Source organism: Lissotriton vulgaris, chromosome 8, assembly GCF_964263255.1.
Source record: "Lissotriton vulgaris chromosome 8, aLisVul1.2, whole genome shotgun sequence".
Lineage (NCBI taxonomy): Eukaryota > Metazoa > Chordata > Amphibia > Caudata > Salamandridae > Lissotriton > Lissotriton vulgaris.
The window spans coordinates 1,421,981,863-1,422,000,321 of record NC_141696.1 but is presented as its reverse complement, the minus strand read 5'-3'; positions in this window follow the sequence as shown (position 1 = coordinate 1,422,000,321).

Sequence of the window (18,459 nt, the reverse complement as noted above, 5' to 3'; positions counted from 1 at the left end):
TGCCCAATCTGGCACTTACTGGCTTTGATTGTGAGGCCTGCTCTGCGCAGGGCCAACAACACTTCCTGGAGGTGGCGCAAGTGTTCCTCCCAGCTGGCGCTGAACACTGCGATGTCGTCCAGGTAGGCGGCACTGAAATCCTCCAGTCCAGCCAAGACCTGGTTGACCAACCTCTGGAAGGTGGCAGGGGCATTCTTCATCCCAAAGGGCATCACCAGGCGCTGCAGCCTTCGGGACCAAGACCACTGGGCTGGCCCAAGGACTGCTAGAGGACTCAACCACCCCTAACGCAAACATTTTGGAGACCTCCTCCTTAATGTAAGCTCGGACCTTGTCAGTCACCCTGTAAGCCTTGTGCTTCACAGGAGGGCTGTCTCCGGTGTCAACGTCATGGACGCACCAATGAGTGACACCCGGAACCAAGGAAAACAGATCCGGGAATTGTCCCAACAGGTGGCGACAATCCTGTTTCTGCTCAAGGGTCAGTGTGTGAGAGAGGACCACACCATCCACTGACCCATCTTGCTCTTTAGCACACAGGAGGTCAGGAAGAGGCTCACTCTCCTCCTCCATTCCAGCATCTGTAGCTAGGAGCATGCCCACTTCGGACCTCTCTAAGTGGGGCTTCAAACGGTTGGCATGCAGGACCCGCAAGGGGTTCCTGGGAGATTTCAAGTCCACCAAGTAGGTGACATCGCTCTTCTTCTCCACAACCTTAAACGGTCCAGTCCACCTGTCCTTGAGCGCACAAGGTTCCACAGGGGACATGACCCACACTTCCTGACCAGGCTGAAGCTCTACCAGAGTGGCGTTCAGGTCGTACCATCGCTTCATCTCCTCCTGGCTGGCCTCCAGATTTGCCTGAGCAAGTTCTCTGAAGCGCCGAGTCTGGTTCCGAAAGGCCAGCATGTAGCTGTATACATCCTGGGGAGGTTTCCTGGGAGATTGCTCCCAGCCTTCCTTTAACCAGACTCAAAGGCCCTCTTACTGGGTGACCGTATAAGAGCTCAAAGGGGCTGAACCCTAGAGACTTTTGCGGCACCTCACGGTAAGCAAACAACAGGCATGGCAAGAGGACGTCCCATTTCCGCCTCATTGGTTCTTCAAGACCCATAATCATGCCTTTAAGGGTCCGGTTGAATCTCTCAACCAGCCCATTTCCTTGAGGGTGGTAAGGAGTGGTGAACTTGTAGGTTACCCCACACTCCTTCCATAGAGACTTCATATAGTTCGAAATGAAGTTGGTGGCTCGGTCCGACACCACCTCTCTGGGGAAACCCATCCGGGATAAAACACCCATCAGTGCCCGTCCCACCACGGGGCCGTCACTGTTCGGAGAGGGATGGCTGCCGGGTACCGTGTGGCATGGTCCACCAAGACCAGGTTGAACCTGTTGCCCAAGGCTGTCTTGGGGTCCAGGGGCCCAACAATGTCAATACCCACCCGGTCAAAGGGGGTGCTGACCACTGGAAAAGGTTGGAGGGGAGCCTTCTGCCTCCTTCCGCTTTTCCCACTTGCCTGGCAAGTGTGACAAGTCTTGCAATGGATGTCTACATCCCTTTGCATCTGAGGCCAATAAAAATGGGTGACAAGCCTGTCATAGGTCTTGTCCTGCCCCAGATGTCCAGCTAACGGAACGTCATGAGCCAAACCCAGTAGGAAGGCTCTGAAGCGCTGGGGCACCACCAGCACACGGGCTGACCCAGGCTCAGCAGCCTTAGGCTCGCTATACAGGAGGTCGTTCTCCCAGTACACAAAATGTGACCCTGACTGATCACCTTGTGGTAAATATTTGATTTACCGTCTTAATTTCTATGCAGGTAAGTACTTAATCAATAATAACTCAAGTCGGAAAGAAAAAGGCAGAGTCCGTGGTGTTAGAGTTCTTAGGGGTTTTATTCCTTAAAAAGGAATGGTCATGACCGGATATCTTGTTCCTGCCACCACTGGGGTGCAGGAAGGGATAGAGCAATATTTTATTGACAATACATAGCTTATATACTTGAGTTACATTATAGAAACCAATATAGTAGGCGTAACAGCTGAGAGAAACAAGATAAAACACACACGTGGTAGTGATACGTAATTAGAAGGCGTAAACTAGGCGTGAACATAGAGGTGTGTGCTAGAAACGTCATAGGTAGGTGTCATAAGTGGGTGGCAACAAAAGCAGAATCTTGCAATGTCAGCAGAAATCTGAGGTCTGGATGCGCGCGCAGCTGCATGACGTGTGACTGACGTGAAGCTGAAGGGTGCAGGGGACTTGACATTTTAACTAACGGAAAGAGACAGAAGTCTGGCATGTCAGATCAACTTGTGCTTCTATCATATCTGATATCTGATGTTTGGGAACCATACTATCTGGGCGGAAAGGTCTCTGGGGCAGAAGCTATTCTATACTGACTGTGAGTGCGTGTATAAGCGTCTAAGTGTCTGCAGGAGATGCGAGGGGGGCATGGGCCTTCCATGGTAACAGGGGCTATGAATCACTTGCACGGAGACAGTAAGGCCAGGCCCTTCGCTCTGCAGCTGGGGGGATGTTTACTTAAACTAGTAGGCAGGAATGCATTTTCGGAGAGGGAAACAGATAACTCGAAGGTTGAATTCAATCTTGGCAGGCAGCAGGCTGAGCTAAACGCGGTGGGCTGCGCTGGAAGTAAGGCAGAGGTCACGGGTACAGAGACAGCCTGGGCTGAGGCTTTCAGAGTCAGAAAACAGAAAAAGGCTCGATGGCAGAATTCAGGGCCTGCTTCGCCAGAGCTGAAAAACGTGTAAAGTACACTACAAAAAGACGTTGGCATGGCATACTTAGGAACGGACTATTCAACCCATTCTGGGTGGGTCTGAAAGAGGACATGTTGACGTTGGACGCAAATGTATTTGCGTCTTCATAGCTGGCACAGGAGGGAAGTTACATGCACTTTAAGCTCGTACATGGAGACGGTGGGGTACACAATAGGGAACATAGCTTGACCAAAAATTTATATTTCCTCATTCCCTCCTTGTTCCCTACGGACCCTTCATGATATCTCAATCCTCATGAGTCGATCAGTCTGTTCTTGTAACATAATTTGCTCGTCTCTCTTCCGTTGTCGGTTTGAGAGAAAACTGGAATGTTCAATGCACGATGTGGCACACAGTCCACAAATCGCTGGCCCACACTGTAGGCACAGGCAACAACTGAATACTATGACAAGGGCAATGCCTAGGAAGGATAGGATCTTCCATCCCCAAGCGGTTAACGTTGTCCAGAACCAACCGGACCAAGTCCAGGTGCCTGGATTCTGATGTATCGAACTTGCAATTTTATGAAGACGTGTAATAGCTTTGTAGACAGTTGGCGCGTTTTCTGGAATGAAAACACAGCAACTTGACCCGATGACCTTACAAGCTCCACCTCTATCTGCCAAGATGACATCAATAACAAGACGATTTTGAAGGACAACAATCCGCATAGCAGACTGTTCCTCTGTTAAGTTACCTAGAGCGGAGGCAGTTTCATTTACTACTGCTTCGAGTGTTCTGGTTAATCTACGTATCAGTTTACTGTTTTGGACGGGGCCTGTGAAGAAAAAGAATCCTTTATTGAAATCTGTGTATTGCTCCCATGCCGTTTCAGTATAGTCGACAATCGGGAGATCTCTTCTGAGTCTATTCTTTACTAGATTTGTATTTCTGTGGTAATCAGGAGGGGCTAGGAAAACAGGTGGCAGAAGGAAGGCAATGTAACAGGTACCATCCCAATCGGGAGGTAAGCGTATGTATGCGGTATAGCCACAAACAAAGTAGGAATGACGAGTAGCTTTAAAGGAGGACTTGCCATGATCACTGAATTCGACCACGGTAGTACATTTACTATGACCTAAGTGTACTGAACCCTTCTTTCTGACACATAAGTCACCTGTGACTGGTAGTACTGACATAGCAGAGAGAACTGGTGCGGCTTCGGATTCAACAGTGAGAATCATAAGGTTAATTGTATAATTACCTAATCCATATACTTCATTTTCTAGATCAGTTCCTACTCTAGTGGGAAGTCCCTTCTTGTCAGGGTAACAGGCATTAAGCAGAACTAAGTTCAAGTTTCCCCAAACCCAGCTCCCTTTGAAAACAGCAACATCAGGATCTAAAGAATTAATTATTCTAAACCATGCACCACAGGAGCCATTATGAGTGAACGGGTACGGAAAGAGGGGCAGAACTCCCTTGTATTTCTGATAGGGAGGGAGTCGGCCACATATCCAACAGTTTGTAGCATTGTTAGTCTGATGGGAATGGTGTAACATACTAATGAATGTGTTGTTGCGCAGCGCGAGTCTGTAAGACAATTCGTGAGGCGGTAATGTACTAAAAGAATGTTCAGCAGAAACATTGTAAGCAGATTGTTCACGCTTGAAGATAGGGTAGTATATGGGAAGCAATATACTCGCCACAATAATCAGAAAACTTAGAAAAAACATAATTAATAAAGTCACTATACAGTGGCTGCGGAGTGATTTGCAATATGCACGTTTCTTGAATTGTCTCTCTCTCTCTCTATCTCGATCTAGGGGATACATGTCAGAAACTATTTAACCGATTCACCTAGGGGAGGACTTAAACAATTAAACTGTCTGACTTGCTAGATCGAAGCTTCAGTTTATACTCCTCTTGGGGAGTTTTCTCTCGTTCGGGAACCTTAAAGTCACTAGGTTTAATACAGTCTTTGGAGGGGGTGGACGAGTCAGGGTCTGGTTTCAGTTTGTTGCACTTTTTAATATGACTCGTATGTATCCACCCCTTTCTGCCTTCCACCTTTATTGCTGTCCTCGTAGTGAGAAGGACGGTCTTCGGCTCTTTCCAGCGGGGCTCCAGCGGACTTTTCCTGTCAAAGTTCCTTATTAAGACGGTGTCACCTGGTCGGACATCGTGCGGTTTTACATCAGTGTTGTCAGGGAAGGCTGCGGCAACCTGTGAACGACATGATTGGAGTGCAGACATCAAGGAGGCAAGGTAATCTGTCAGCATATTACAATCGACATCAGTAATTTTCTTAGGCATGGGCGTCCCCCACATATTCGGTGGTCTGCCAAAGACCACTTCGTACGGGGATAGTCCTGATCTCGAATGGGCAACCATTCTCATGTAGAACAATGCAACTGGCAGGGCGACTATCCAGTCGACCCCTTTCTCTTTACAAACTTTGGCAAGGCGGGTCTTTAGTGTCTGGTTATGCCTTTCTACAAGGCCTGCAGCTTCGGGATGTCGGACACAATGGAATCTCCACTGATATCCTAGCAGAAGGGAGACATGCTTCATAAGTTCGGATGAAAACGGCTGTCCGTTATCTGAGTACACGACACGAGGCAAGCCGTATCGTGGGAAGAATTCTCGAACCAGCTGCCTGGCAGTGGTCGGGGCAGTGTAATCTGAGACTGGGTATGCTTCGGTCCAACGGGAAAGTGCACAAACAACTACGAGGACATATTTGAATCCCCGACAACGGTCCATCTGGATATAATCCATCTGGAGGACTTCAAAAGGGTGATCGGGAGGATGAAATCCACCTTGCTCTACAGGAACGCTTTTACCGGGATTGAACTGACAACAGATCATGCAAGTACGCACTTTCTGTTTTGCTGCTGCTCGTAAGTGTTTGTTGTACCAGAAATTCTGTAAACTGTCTAACATAGCTTTCTCTCCTAGATGTGCTGGACTATGTGCTGTATTTATCATGATTTGAACCATTGAGTCGGGGAGAAACCATGTAGATTTTCCCTTCGTGACCCATCCTTGATCTGTCTGGATCCCTCCTAGTTCAGTCCATTTCTTTATTTCATCTGGAGTGGCATGTGTCTGAATATCGATTATATCTAGGGTGGGATCCCTGACTGACATGCACTGTGTTGGTACTATTGTCTTTGTCACATCGGTAGTCTGGGTGTGAGTCAATGCTGTATGTTTTGCTGTCTGATCTGCCAGGTCGTTACCCTGGGAAACAGAATCTGTAACTTTAGTATGTGCTTTACACTTCATGACTGATATGCCCGAGGGCAGATGTATTGCTTCTAACAGTGCTTGAATGAGGGGACCGTGTTGGATCTTGGCACCATGAGAGGTCAAGAAACCTCTTTCTTGCCATAACATGCCGAAGTCGTGTACGACTCCGAACGCATAACGGGAATCAGTGTATATGTTAACATTTCTGTTCTTGGCTAGTATACAAGCTCGGGTCAGAGCAATGAGCTCCGCCGCTTGAGCAGACAGTGTGTCAATACGATGTGTTTCTTTAACTTCAGTTTCAGTGGTCACTGCATACGCGGCCACTAATTCTCCTGTACTTGTTCTCATGCATGAACCATCCACGTAAAGTGTCAGGTCTGGATTGGTCAGTGGGACATCTGTTAAGTCTCGTCGAGGCTTTGTTACTGCATTAATGATCTCTATACAATCATGCGGGGCTGGATCTGCCATAATTGTAGGTAACAATGTTGCGGGATTCAGAATGCTGCAGCGTCTGATTTCTATGTGTGGCTGGAACAGTGTCAATTCATAGCCTGTCAGTCGTGCTATAGTCAAGTGTTGAGTCTGGGTTCTGTTTAGAAGGACCTCTACAGAATGTGGAACTTGAACTGTTAATGGATGTCCTAAAACAATTGAGTCGCTCTGTCTGATTGCTAGCGCTGTTGCTGCTACTGACTTCAAGCACGCAGGGAGTGCCTGGGCTACTGAATCCAATGTACTAGAGAAATAAGCGCAAGGCTTATGTGAACCTGCTTGGTCTTGAGTGAGGACAGACAACGCTGTACCGTCACGTTCTGTAACAAAAAGTGTAAAAGGTTTGCTGTAACATGGTGTCGCTAGAACTGGTGCTTGGCATAAAGCTTTCTTTAATTCTTCAAAAGCCTGTGTATGTTCCTGAGTCCAAGGAAGGGCAGTCGAAGTCGCTGCCTCCTGTGTTGTTAACTGGATGAGTGGTTTGGCTAGAAATGCATACTGGGGAATCCATTGTCTGCAGTACGAGGTGAGGCCTATAAAGGCCCGCACTTCCTTTTGTGTCTGGGGTTGTGGCATATTTACAATTAACTGAATGCGATCGGGAGTGAGCTGTCTCCCCACTTTGGACAGCAAGTGACCCAAGTACACAACTTGCTGAACACAGATTTGTAGCTTCGAAGGAGACACCTTGTGTCCCTTGTCGGCCAGAAAATGTAAAACTGTCAGTGATGCTTGTTCACATTCGGGTTCACTTCGTGCGGTGATCAGCAGATCATCGACGTATTGCAGTAAGGCAGTGTTAACTGGCATTATGATACAATCAAGTTGTCTTTTCAGTGCTTGGCTATAGATGCTGGGGCTTTCTGTGAATCCTTGAGGTGCGCGTGAAAATTTGAAACTTCGTCCATTTAAACTGAATCCGAAGAGATATTGGCTCTCCGGATCAATAGGTACACTGAAGAAGGCGTTCTTGAGGTCAATTACAGTAAAGAACGTTGCTTCTGAATCAATAGCAGTTAATAAGGATGAGATGTCGGGAACCACAGGGTACTGTGGAATAATGCATTTATTCAGTTCTCTTAAATCAATCACCAGCCGATATACTGGCGGTGCATTGGGATCAGTACGTTTAAGAATCGGAATGATGGGTGAATTACAGATATTGGTGTCGGTTTCTACGACCACTCCTTGGGCAATGAGCTCTTCAATGATTTCCAGTAAAGCCACTACAGCATCGGGTGGTAACTTGTATTGTCTGATTCTGGGTAGAACAACACCTTGTTTGAGTGTAACACGGTATGGTGTAATGTGCATACAACCTACGTCAGTTGGGCCTTTTGCCCATAAGTGATCCGGTACATTTTTCAATCTGACATCAAACTCTCTTAAAACATAATGACCCTTAAAGTCTCTCAAGAAAAGTCTAACTCCTTCCGGAGAGCAACATATGACAGCTCCTAGAGCTTTCAATGTCTTTATTCCTAACAGATTTTCTGGACATGATTTCGTGAGTAACAAGTCTGTAACACGTGATAGTGGACCCACAGCCAGGGGGACTGGTTTCGATACCTCATTTACAATAGGCTGTCCTGAAAAACCAAGGGAAACATTCTGTGAGCCTGAGAGGGGTGCCCCTGGGACTTCATCATGGCTGATTGTGGTGCGACTTGCCCCTGTGTCAATTAAAAACTTTCTGTCTTTTCCCAATACTTGACTGTGTACATAAGGACCCTCTTGATCTACAGGTATTTCAATAAGAGGCAAGCCACCCTCCCTCTCTAGGCTGTTTCATGTGTATCGTGGATAATCGGGGTAATCAGATTGGGCATACTGGTACATCTGCTGCGAGACTTGTTGAGTCGCGGCAATGGGCTGTGGCTGTGACTGTCTCTGTGGTACCGCTACTGTCTGTGCTGCATGTGGTGACACATGCATAGGCTGTGTATTCTGTGAAGACTGATGCTGACTATGATCTTGTCTAGGCGGATGCGGTCTTTCTTTAGTTTTACCTGTCGCTATATTATGTTTCAGGACTGGGCATTCATGTACGTAGTGACCTGGCTGCTTGCAATAGTTGCATGTCCCTTTAACGGGAGCTGCGGAATGGCCTGTCTGGGTCGTACCCTTTCTCTGGCCGTCGGCTGGAACCGATTGGGCCACTAACATTTTCATTTTCGTGTCTTTCATGCGTTTCTGTTCCTGATCCTGTTCTTCTCTAATTCTGTTCTGATGATATTGTAACATCTGTAACATCTGGGATGGCGTATTTGCCTGCCAAGTACTTTCAACTTTATACACGCGGTTCTTAACTAATGGCAGGGAATTCTCGACTAATTTTGATACAAAAAGATGCGGGTATGACTCACTACTTGGTTTAAGGCCACTATTAATAATGAAACATTTCTCGAATCTTGAATAGAAGTCACTAGTATCTTCATCGTGTTTCTGTTTACAGGACGAGATGGCGTCCCAATCTTCCTTTCTAGTTGTCAGTAATCTTGGCAGAACCTGAACTATTAAACCTGGTAATGCTTTAGTTTTCTCCCCAAGGCCTAGCCCTGGGGTACGTTTTTCCTCCTCTTCTTCTATTTCTGCCCATACAATCTTTTTGTCTCCCACTTCCCATTCTTTTTCCTTGAGTTTCTCGTAGATGCCCGTGGGCAGCAGTACCTTTAACATTTTCATGATATCTTCATATGTGTAATCCCCCATCAGTAACATGTCTTTAAGTTCTCTATGAAAACCTGCAGGGTCTTTATCATGACAGGGTACTAGTTTCTTCATTTCCAATAGTTCTAACTTGGTCAGAGGCGTGTGTACATACACACGTTTCAGATTATGATCGGTACCCATGACTGGATGTACTTCTCGTAAGGGGTTCTGACTTTCAATGCCATGCAGGCGCTCCATATGATACATTTTTCTTTCTGGGGGTGGAGCAGGAACATATTGTGAACCCAGGAAAGTGTTATGTCTGTGTCGTTGTTCTAGAATTATTTGAATTAATTTGGTACTTAAACCTCTCCATCTATCCATGAGTAGTGCTTCTAATGTATCGTGTAAGGGACCTGGGTCAGCGTGTTGATATCTGAATAGCGTGAGGAGGTGCTGAATCATGTATACACCTGTTAATTTCTGCTCGTCTGGGGAAAGGTTCAGAAATGTCTATGCTACGGTGTCATCATTGTATATATTCGGGTTGTCAGCCCATAGTACAGCTGACCGGGCTAGTTCTTGTTCATCCATAGAATTGAGTACATGGTACCCCATTCGTTCTCGAAGCCTTTTATCAGTCTCCTGGAACTGATGTTCAGGAGAATTCGGTTTTGTTATGCCAGAGAGAAAAACTCTCTTGCTTTCTGGACGAATGCCTTTCCTAAGGTAAGTTCCCTTACCTACATATGCTATCGTATCTGTAGTCTTTTCTGATTCTTCAGGTTCTTCCTCCTCCTCGGAGGAGGCATTCTCTTTTTCTTTTTCTTTTTCGTGTATCTCTATTACTGCTTTTCTTATTTTCTTGTACATACTGGCTATGCAACCCCCTTTATCATGTTTTCCTTCAGATATATTTTGACCCCACTTGTTGAATCCATCTAATTCATCCTGTTCTGTCTCAGGCCTGTCTCGTTCTCTTATTAGGCAATTTATGAAAAAACGCAGTATATATGCTTGAGTATCGACTTTCTGATGTGCCATGGCTTCCTTAATACTGTCAGGGTCTTCCCCAGTCCGGACAAAATTATATATTCTATCTAGGTACTCTTTCATTCCTGAGAAGTACAGTAGGTAATCTGTAGCTTGTCGTAAGCGAAGTGATGCTATAAACATCCTATCATCTTTGCCGGGTACTGGGTCGTATCTGCAAACTTGAAGCGGTTCTTTGAGTGGGTCAAGGCGGGGTGAGTGGAGCATAAAGGGCTTCTGCAAGTGTAATCTGTGTGTTGGCGGCGGGGTCTGGTGACCCCCGGACGCACCTCCTGAGGCTGAAACTTGAGCGTTATCTCTTTGTGGAGTCTGTATCGGTACTTGAATTTGTCTTTTAGTAGGATCAGGTAGAAGCGGTTTCGGTAGATTAATTTTAGGTGCGGGAAGTGGTGGAGGTGGTGAAACAGGGGGAACCTGTCGAACGGGAGAACCTTGCTGTGGTACTGGCGGGATACGATCTCGGGGCGGGTTACCACCCCCGTCACCGTCGGTAGGCGGGACGCGGACAGGCAGATTGGTGTAAGCGGGAGCTACATCCTCTAGATAGGAATTCAGAAATATGTATTTAGTGGTCCTGTGAGTTACTTTAGTTGGAATTAATGGTGGCGGCAGATTTTTCGGTATTTCTGAAGTGGCCTCTGGCGAACCCTCGGCCACGAGATACATGCCATTTACGAGATTGGTTCGTGCGCGGTCTATTTGCTCTGATTTTACTCGGATCCCCTCAGTAACTAATTCGTTTTCTTGGGCTTTATCTGATTCTTTAAGTCTGTCTCCTCTACGGAGTGCTTTTTCAGCACGCTTATGTGATTCCTTACGCCAAAATTCTATGGCGTCTTTCTGAGATTGTCTGGCTTTCTTTTTCCATAATGCTTCTTCTACCTTCATGATGCACTCGGCATCCCATGTTCCGGTAACGGGCCATCTGTGTCTTTCGTCTAGATGCTTAGTATAATCGGCCCATAAATCTAGATACAGTATGGCGTCTATGCCATGTTTATGGTACATGAAATTTCCAGGAGTGTCCCTAGGGGGGATAGGAATTTCTTCCTCTAGCATCCCTTTCCTAGTTCCTATCTGCTTTAACTTGTTGAAAAACGGCATCTTGTTTACTTAATACTGAATGCTCAATCCTTGCTACTTAATACTGAATACAGCTAGTTACACAAGAACACAATAATGCACATAAAAAAACAGTCACTCATACAACGACATTAATCACATGAAAAACATTAAAAACACCTATTACTACCCCCTATACCGGATGTACTGCTAAACAGCACAGATACACTGCTGAGAACAGTGCAAGAACTTGAATCATCGGATATACTGCTAAACAGTACAGATACACTGTCTAAAACAGTGCAGACCGGACTTGTGTACCCAAACCCGTCTAGATACGTCCCAGCAATGGTACTCACCGGGAAGCACGGAAAACAGAAGGCCTCGGAAAACTCGACTGGACTGGACTGGACCGGACTCGACTCGACTCGACACGTGGATACTTCGGAAAACTGGTGGGCCTCTTGACACCTCGGACCTTGCTTCTTTCGGCTAGGCTCTGGTCGGGATCCTCCGCGCTCCTCACCGCCTCGTCTGGGTGCTAATTGCAGTCTTCGTCACCTCCGTGGGCCAGAGGGAGATACAGGAAATCCTGCCGGTACGCGTAGTTTCCGTCTAACTGATGGCAGGGGACAGAGTTTGCAACGCACCAACCGGCGCGTGAGGTGGGGGAGGGGTCCCTATTCGGGCACCAAAATAATGTGGTAAATATTTGATTTACCGTCTTAATTTCTTTGCAGGTAAGTACTTAATCAATAATAACTCAAGTCGGAAAGAAAAAGGCAGAGTCCGTGGTGTTAGAGTTCTTAGGGGTTTTATTCCTTAAAAAGGAATGGTCATGACCGGATATCTTGTTCCTGCCACCACTGGGGTGCAGGAAGGGATAGAGCAATATTTTATTGACAATACATAGCTTATATACTTGAGTTACATTATAGAAACCAATATAGTAGGCGTAACAGCTGAGAGAAACAAGATAAAACACACACGTGGTAGTGATACGTAATTAGAAGGCGTAAACTAGGCGTGAACATAGAGGTGTGTGCTAGAAACGTCATAGGTAGGTGTCATAAGTGGGTGGCAACAAAAGCAGAATCTTGCAATGTCAGCAGAAATCTGAGGTCTGGATGCGCGCGCAGCTGCATGACGTGTGACTGACGTGAAGCTGAAGGGTGCAGGGGACTTGACATTTTAACTAACGGAAAGAGACAGAAGTCTGGCATGTCAGATCAACTTGTGCTTCTATCATATCTGATATCTGATGTTTGGGAACCATACTATCTGGGCGGAAAGGTCTCTGGGGCAGAAGCTATTCTATACTGACTGTGAGTGCGTGTATAAGCGTCTAAGTGTCTGCAGGAGATGCGAGGGGGGCATGGGCCTTCCATGGTAACAGGGGCTATGAATCACTTGCACGGAGACAGTAAGGCCAGGCCCTTCGCTCTGCAGCTGGGGGGATGTTTACTTAAACTAGTAGGCAGGAATGCATTTTCGGAGAGGGAAACAGATAACTCGAAGGTTGAATTCAATCTTGGCAGGCAGCAGGCTGAGCTAAACGCGGTGGGCCGCGCTGGAAGTAAGGCAGAGGTCACGGGTACAGAGACAGCCTGGGCTGAGGCTTTCAGAGTCAGAAAACAGAAAAAGGCTCGATGGCAGAATTCAGGGCCTGCTTCGCCAGAGCTGAAAAACGTGTAAAGTACACTACAAAAAGACGTTGGCATGGCATACTTAGGAACGGACTATTCAACCCATTCTGGGTGGGTCTGAAAGAGGACATGTTGACGTTGGACGCAAATGTATTTGCGTCTTCATAGCTGGCACAGGAGGGAAGTTACATGCACTTTAAGCTCGTACATGGAGACGGTGGGGTACACGATAGGGAACATAGCTTGACCAAAAATTTATATTTCCTCAACCTGAGGATTGGGCTGAGGCCTGCTGCCTCATGCCCACAAGAGAAGGGCACACTTTCTGTTCCGCACAGAATTCCTCCCTGGAGGGACCACCATCCTGCTGCCAATGGGTCAGCTCGGGCAGGTCTCCCAGTTCGGCAATTTGTTCCCCTGTGGGCTCCAGGGCATCCCCCTCAGGGTCTACCTCCTCCCGGACCACGGGAACTACGGGGGCTGGTTTCCCGCGCCTCCTGCCTCTTCTCTTCACAGCTGGGTCCTGGGCCGTACTTTCAGGCTCCGGGACCCCATCAACACCCTTACTCGCTGTCATCGATCGAGTGGTTGCACACACCCACTCTGGCACACCCAACATTTTCAAGTGCGCCTCCCTCTCCACCTTAGTCCAAGGGGAGTCTTCTAAATCATTGCCCAGGAGACAATCGACAGGCATGGCGGGCCTCACAGCAACCTGAAGAGTACCTGAAACTCCCCCCCATTCAAAGGAAACCTGAGCTACCTCACACTCTTTCTGGGAGTTGTCAGCAGCTATCACAGGGTAGAATGCGTGGGGAACCACCTGCTCTCTGGACACTAAGCGAAACTTGACAGCTGTCATACTCGCTCCGGTGTCTCTGAGAGCTTCCACTTTATGGCCATTAATGGTCACCCACTGCCTATATTTACTAGGCAGCGGGGGTGGAGGGACCATTTGCATGTCTCCTAGCGAGACCAGGGACATTTCTGCGGGACCCCTCCCACCAGGGACAACCATCTCCTCCCCTCCCGGGCTACACTCGCCAACTGACGGGGGGTGCACGCGGCGGTGCCTTCGAATCCTTTTTGGGACACTGGGGGTCATAAAACCGGTGTCCCACCTGCCCGCAACCGTAGCAGGTCAGGGGGCCCCTATGAACAGGTTTACCCGTCGGGGCCCCTGGCTTCTTCTCAGGGGGAGGCTGGGAACCTTTCCCTTGGTTCCCTTGGGGATTACTTTGGGGCCCTTTCTGAGACTCCTTCTGTTTACCCTTGTCCCCCCCACTCTTCTGCTGGGGACCCTGCCCACCTTTGGCTGAGTCTCCCACTGGACCCTTGTGGACCCTGGTACTGACCCAGCGGTCCGCCTCCTCAGCAAGTCTTCTAGGGTTAGATATCTTGCTATCAATAAGGTGCTGGCGCAGCTCTGGAAAACAGTTATTAGACAAATGCTCCCAAGCAAACAAATCATAAAGAGCTTCATAACTTTCCACTTTGCTGCCCTTTACCCAACCATCCATGGCTCTGCAAAAATAAGACACATATTCACCCCATGTCGTACCAGGCAACTTCTTACATTCTCTAAAAACTTGTCTGTACTTCTCAGGGGTTAGGCCATACCGCAACATTAAAGCATCTTTCATATGAGCATACGACATCCTATCCGCAACAGGCATGTCTAACAGGGTATCTCTCCCCTCATTCACAAAGCGACCTCACAAACCCGCTCCCCAATTCTTCTCAGGGACCTGGTGGGCCAACAATGCTAACTCATATGCTTTAAACCACTGACCAATATCTTCGTTCCTATGATAATCTTTTATCACATCTTTGGGAAAGTAAAACTTACTTTCTGCAGGCCCAGATGGGATGCTGCCACCAGAGGGATTCAATTCTAATTTCTTAGCTTGGATGTCCAACTCCCTCAACTTGGTATCACGCTCCAAAGCTAACTTCTCTCTTTCAAAATCTAACCTTTTGGTCTCCAAATCAGCTTCTCTTCTACCTCTTGCATTTTCTAACTCCAACTGCCCATTTATCTTTAGCCTTGCCATTTCCATGTTGTATGCACGCTGCTTCGCCCTTTCTTCTCTTTCTTCAGGGGAAAGACCTTTGGAGGAAACACTGCTTCCGGGAGAGGACTCCGGCCCATTCGCTGGCGCCTCCTCTTCCCCTTCCACTGGCGGTACCACCACCGGATCAGTGGGATTTCTGGATTCCAACCAGGCCTCCAGAGCTTTGAGATATTCCTCCTTCAACGAGAGGCCTTTGGTGGGAACTTTAAACTGCTTGCAGAAGGATTTTAGTTTCTTCAAGCCGTAGTCGTTTATCTTCGCTCTGTCGAATTCCTCCTCAACAACAACAGGGGTAGTGACTCCGGTGTCACTCATGGTCAAAACTGGCAGTGTTTAAAAAATCAAGCTTCAGAAAAGCGGAGAACCAAAAATAGGATCCTTCCAATTAGATTGTGACTGCGCTATGGTCTGCTTTCACTATGTAGCGCACACTAATCACTGCACATGGGTCATAAATGCAAGGTCCAAATCTTCTCGCTGCCGCCAATGTTAGAACCGGCTGTCTCTAGTTGGCAGAGGTATACACTTCTGACAAATAGAGACACACCTTTTCTAGTCAGGGCAAGGGGATCACACCCTTTGATAACCCCTGCTCGCCCCCTCGGTAGCTTGGCAGAGCAGATAGGCTTATCTCAGAGGCTGTGTGTTAAGCATTTATGACCACATACAGTAATAAAGTGAATGCACTACAAATGGACACGACACAGTAGTATTATAAAAATAAGTATTTTTATATAAGGCTTAGCACAAGACCAAATAACGACAAAAATGTACACAATCTTAATAAATACTCTGAGAAGGGAAAAATAGTTCAACGGTAGTTTCTTCTTTAGCACAAAGTCTTTAGTATCAAAGCAAATCTTCTTCTTGGAAACACAGTTCTTAGCAACAGGGTAACTCACACGGGAGTTACACGACGTCGAGGCAAAGTTAACCCAAAGGTTCGGCGTCGACCAAGAGGAGCGCTACGTCGAGCCCGGAGTCACACGACCCCCAACAACACAGTACCTTAGGAAAATGAAGCACACGAGGATCAGCGGCGTCGAGCAATCCAGCGTCGCCTCTTCGGTGTCGATCAGGCCTCAGCAGGCGTCGTTGTCGATGATGCGGTTGCAAGGTGTGAGCAGCGCTCACGGCGTCGAGAGGGCACGAGGGCGATGCGATCAGCAGCGGTGCAGACACGAGGTCTCTTGGAGCTGGAGCCGTACTCCCACTCACTGGCGGAGCTGCTGGCGTCGGTCGGGCCCGGCGGCCGGTCGTCGAGGAAGCGGGACACTGGGGCCGTTACCCACTATGTCGAGCTGGATTCGGCGACGTCCGTCGGCGTCGAGATTGCTGGTTCTTTCAGAGGTGCTGGCTTCTTGGTTCCAGCAAATAGCACTTTAAGCAGGTGAAGTCTTTTAGCCCTGTGACTTCAGCAGGAGACTGGCACTCTTCCAGTCCTTGGAGATTTTCTTAGCAAGCGTGAGAGGACACACACAGTTCCTCTCTCCTGGTTCCTTGGCAAAAATAAAGAAGCACTGCAGGATTCCCCCCAGCAAACAGCACACTGGCAGAAGGGGTAGGCAAGTCCTCAGATCAGCAGGCCTCTTGTCCTTGGTTACAGGGTTCCTTGTCAGAAGTGATCTGATTTCTTAGTTCAGGGGTCCTTCTCTTATACCCCTTTTCGGCTTTGATCCCTTTGTCCATGCGGGGGACTTTCCCAACATCCTGGGTCTGTTGTGGGTGGAGCCAGGCAGAAGCACCTGGCTTATTCACTGAGCAGGGCTGGGTCCTCAGACGCCCAGCAGGAGGAGGAGCCAGCATTGACACTGGCAGGAGGTGGGGCTAGTATCGTCCATGGCAGGCACAGAGCCATCAGCCGCTTGGCAGGAGGTGGAGCCAGCATTGTACCAGGCAGGGCAGGCTATCAGCAACTACTCTCCCCCTACTCTCAACGCAAATGTCCCACTCATCCCACACTGACTCATCCAGACCTCTGGAGCCACCCAGCTCCTGTCACACACACGCAAGACCAGCAGAAACCAGAAATGGTTAGACAAGAAAGTAGACACTTTCTAAAAGTGCTACTTTCGAACCCAGAGTCCAAAAACCATCCACACCAACGGATGCGTAATTAAACCCCGAGTTCAGGGATACCAAACTCGACATTGCACCATGCTCCCCGAGCCAGCTAGGATCATAGCATTAATAATCCCGGCGGCCCATTCTAACCAACGGAGAGCAGGTTACCTCGCAATAGTGAAGCACGAAGATGGCTGTAGTTCACTATTAGGACATGCCAACTTGGTCAGGCGTGTCCTACCTTAGACTTACAATGCACCCTGCCCGTGAGCCTACCATAGGGGTGACTAACATGAAGTTAAGGGAAGGTTTGAGGGGCTGGCAAGTAGGTATACTTGCGCAGCCTGCGTGACAGCACTAGGCTGCACGTGGGTCTCGCAATGACCGACCCGTAGACATTCTTTTACGAGGCCGCTCCTGTGGGTGGCACAACACGTGCTGCAAGCCCACGAGCGGCATTTGTATTTACAATCCCCGGCACTCCTGGTGCACTAGACTAGGGACTGACAGTAAACCAAATAGGCCAAACATGGATACAATCGATACATCAATTTAACATAGGGAGCTCTTGCGCTGTGGCACTGATCAGCAGTGGCACGGCGCCCAAAGCATATACCAGCAAAACATCGAAAAACAGTGGAGGCAAACAGAAAAAATGGAGGAGAGACTCAAGCCAATGATGTCAGGTCTAACACCGTCCATCTAGGTAGATGCATCACTTTGTAAGCCCCTGCGCCACATTATACCTACGTCAGGTGTAATGTATGCAAAAGGGACGCATTGACGCAAGAAAGGGTCGTAGAGGTGACGCAGTGAAATCTATGAGATATCACTGCGTCACTTTTATGACACTGTTGCGTCCAAATCTTACGCCTGGTTCACAGCAGGCGTAAGACTGATGCAGGCCCTTTCACATGGGGCCCGGCCCCATGTGAAAGGATGCATTGCTGGAGTTGCATCATTTTTGTGACACACTCCAGCAATGCATCACTTTTGCGCTTACAGATACGTCTGAAATACTGACGTATCTGTAAGTACTTGCGACATAATACGTCATATATTTAATATGACAAATGACTAGAAGACTGAAGGCCTCATTTATGAGGCCATGCGTCACTTTTACGCCACCGGTACGTCACTTTTTGTGACACATCGGCAGCGTAAAACATGCACCTTATTGAGTCATATTTACAAAGTGACGCATCTAGGTAGATGCGTCACTTTGTAAACCCCTGCGCCACATTATACCTACGTCAGGTGTAATGTATGCAAAAGGGGTGTATTGACACAAGAAAGGGTCGTAGAGGTGACGCAGTGAATGAACTGGGTTTTCCCCATGTGCGCTCCCCGGTATGCTCTCCGGTGTGCGTACCGGGCGCTCCCCCCGCGAAAATCAAAAAAAAAAAAAACATTTTTTTTGCCCCGCGGGG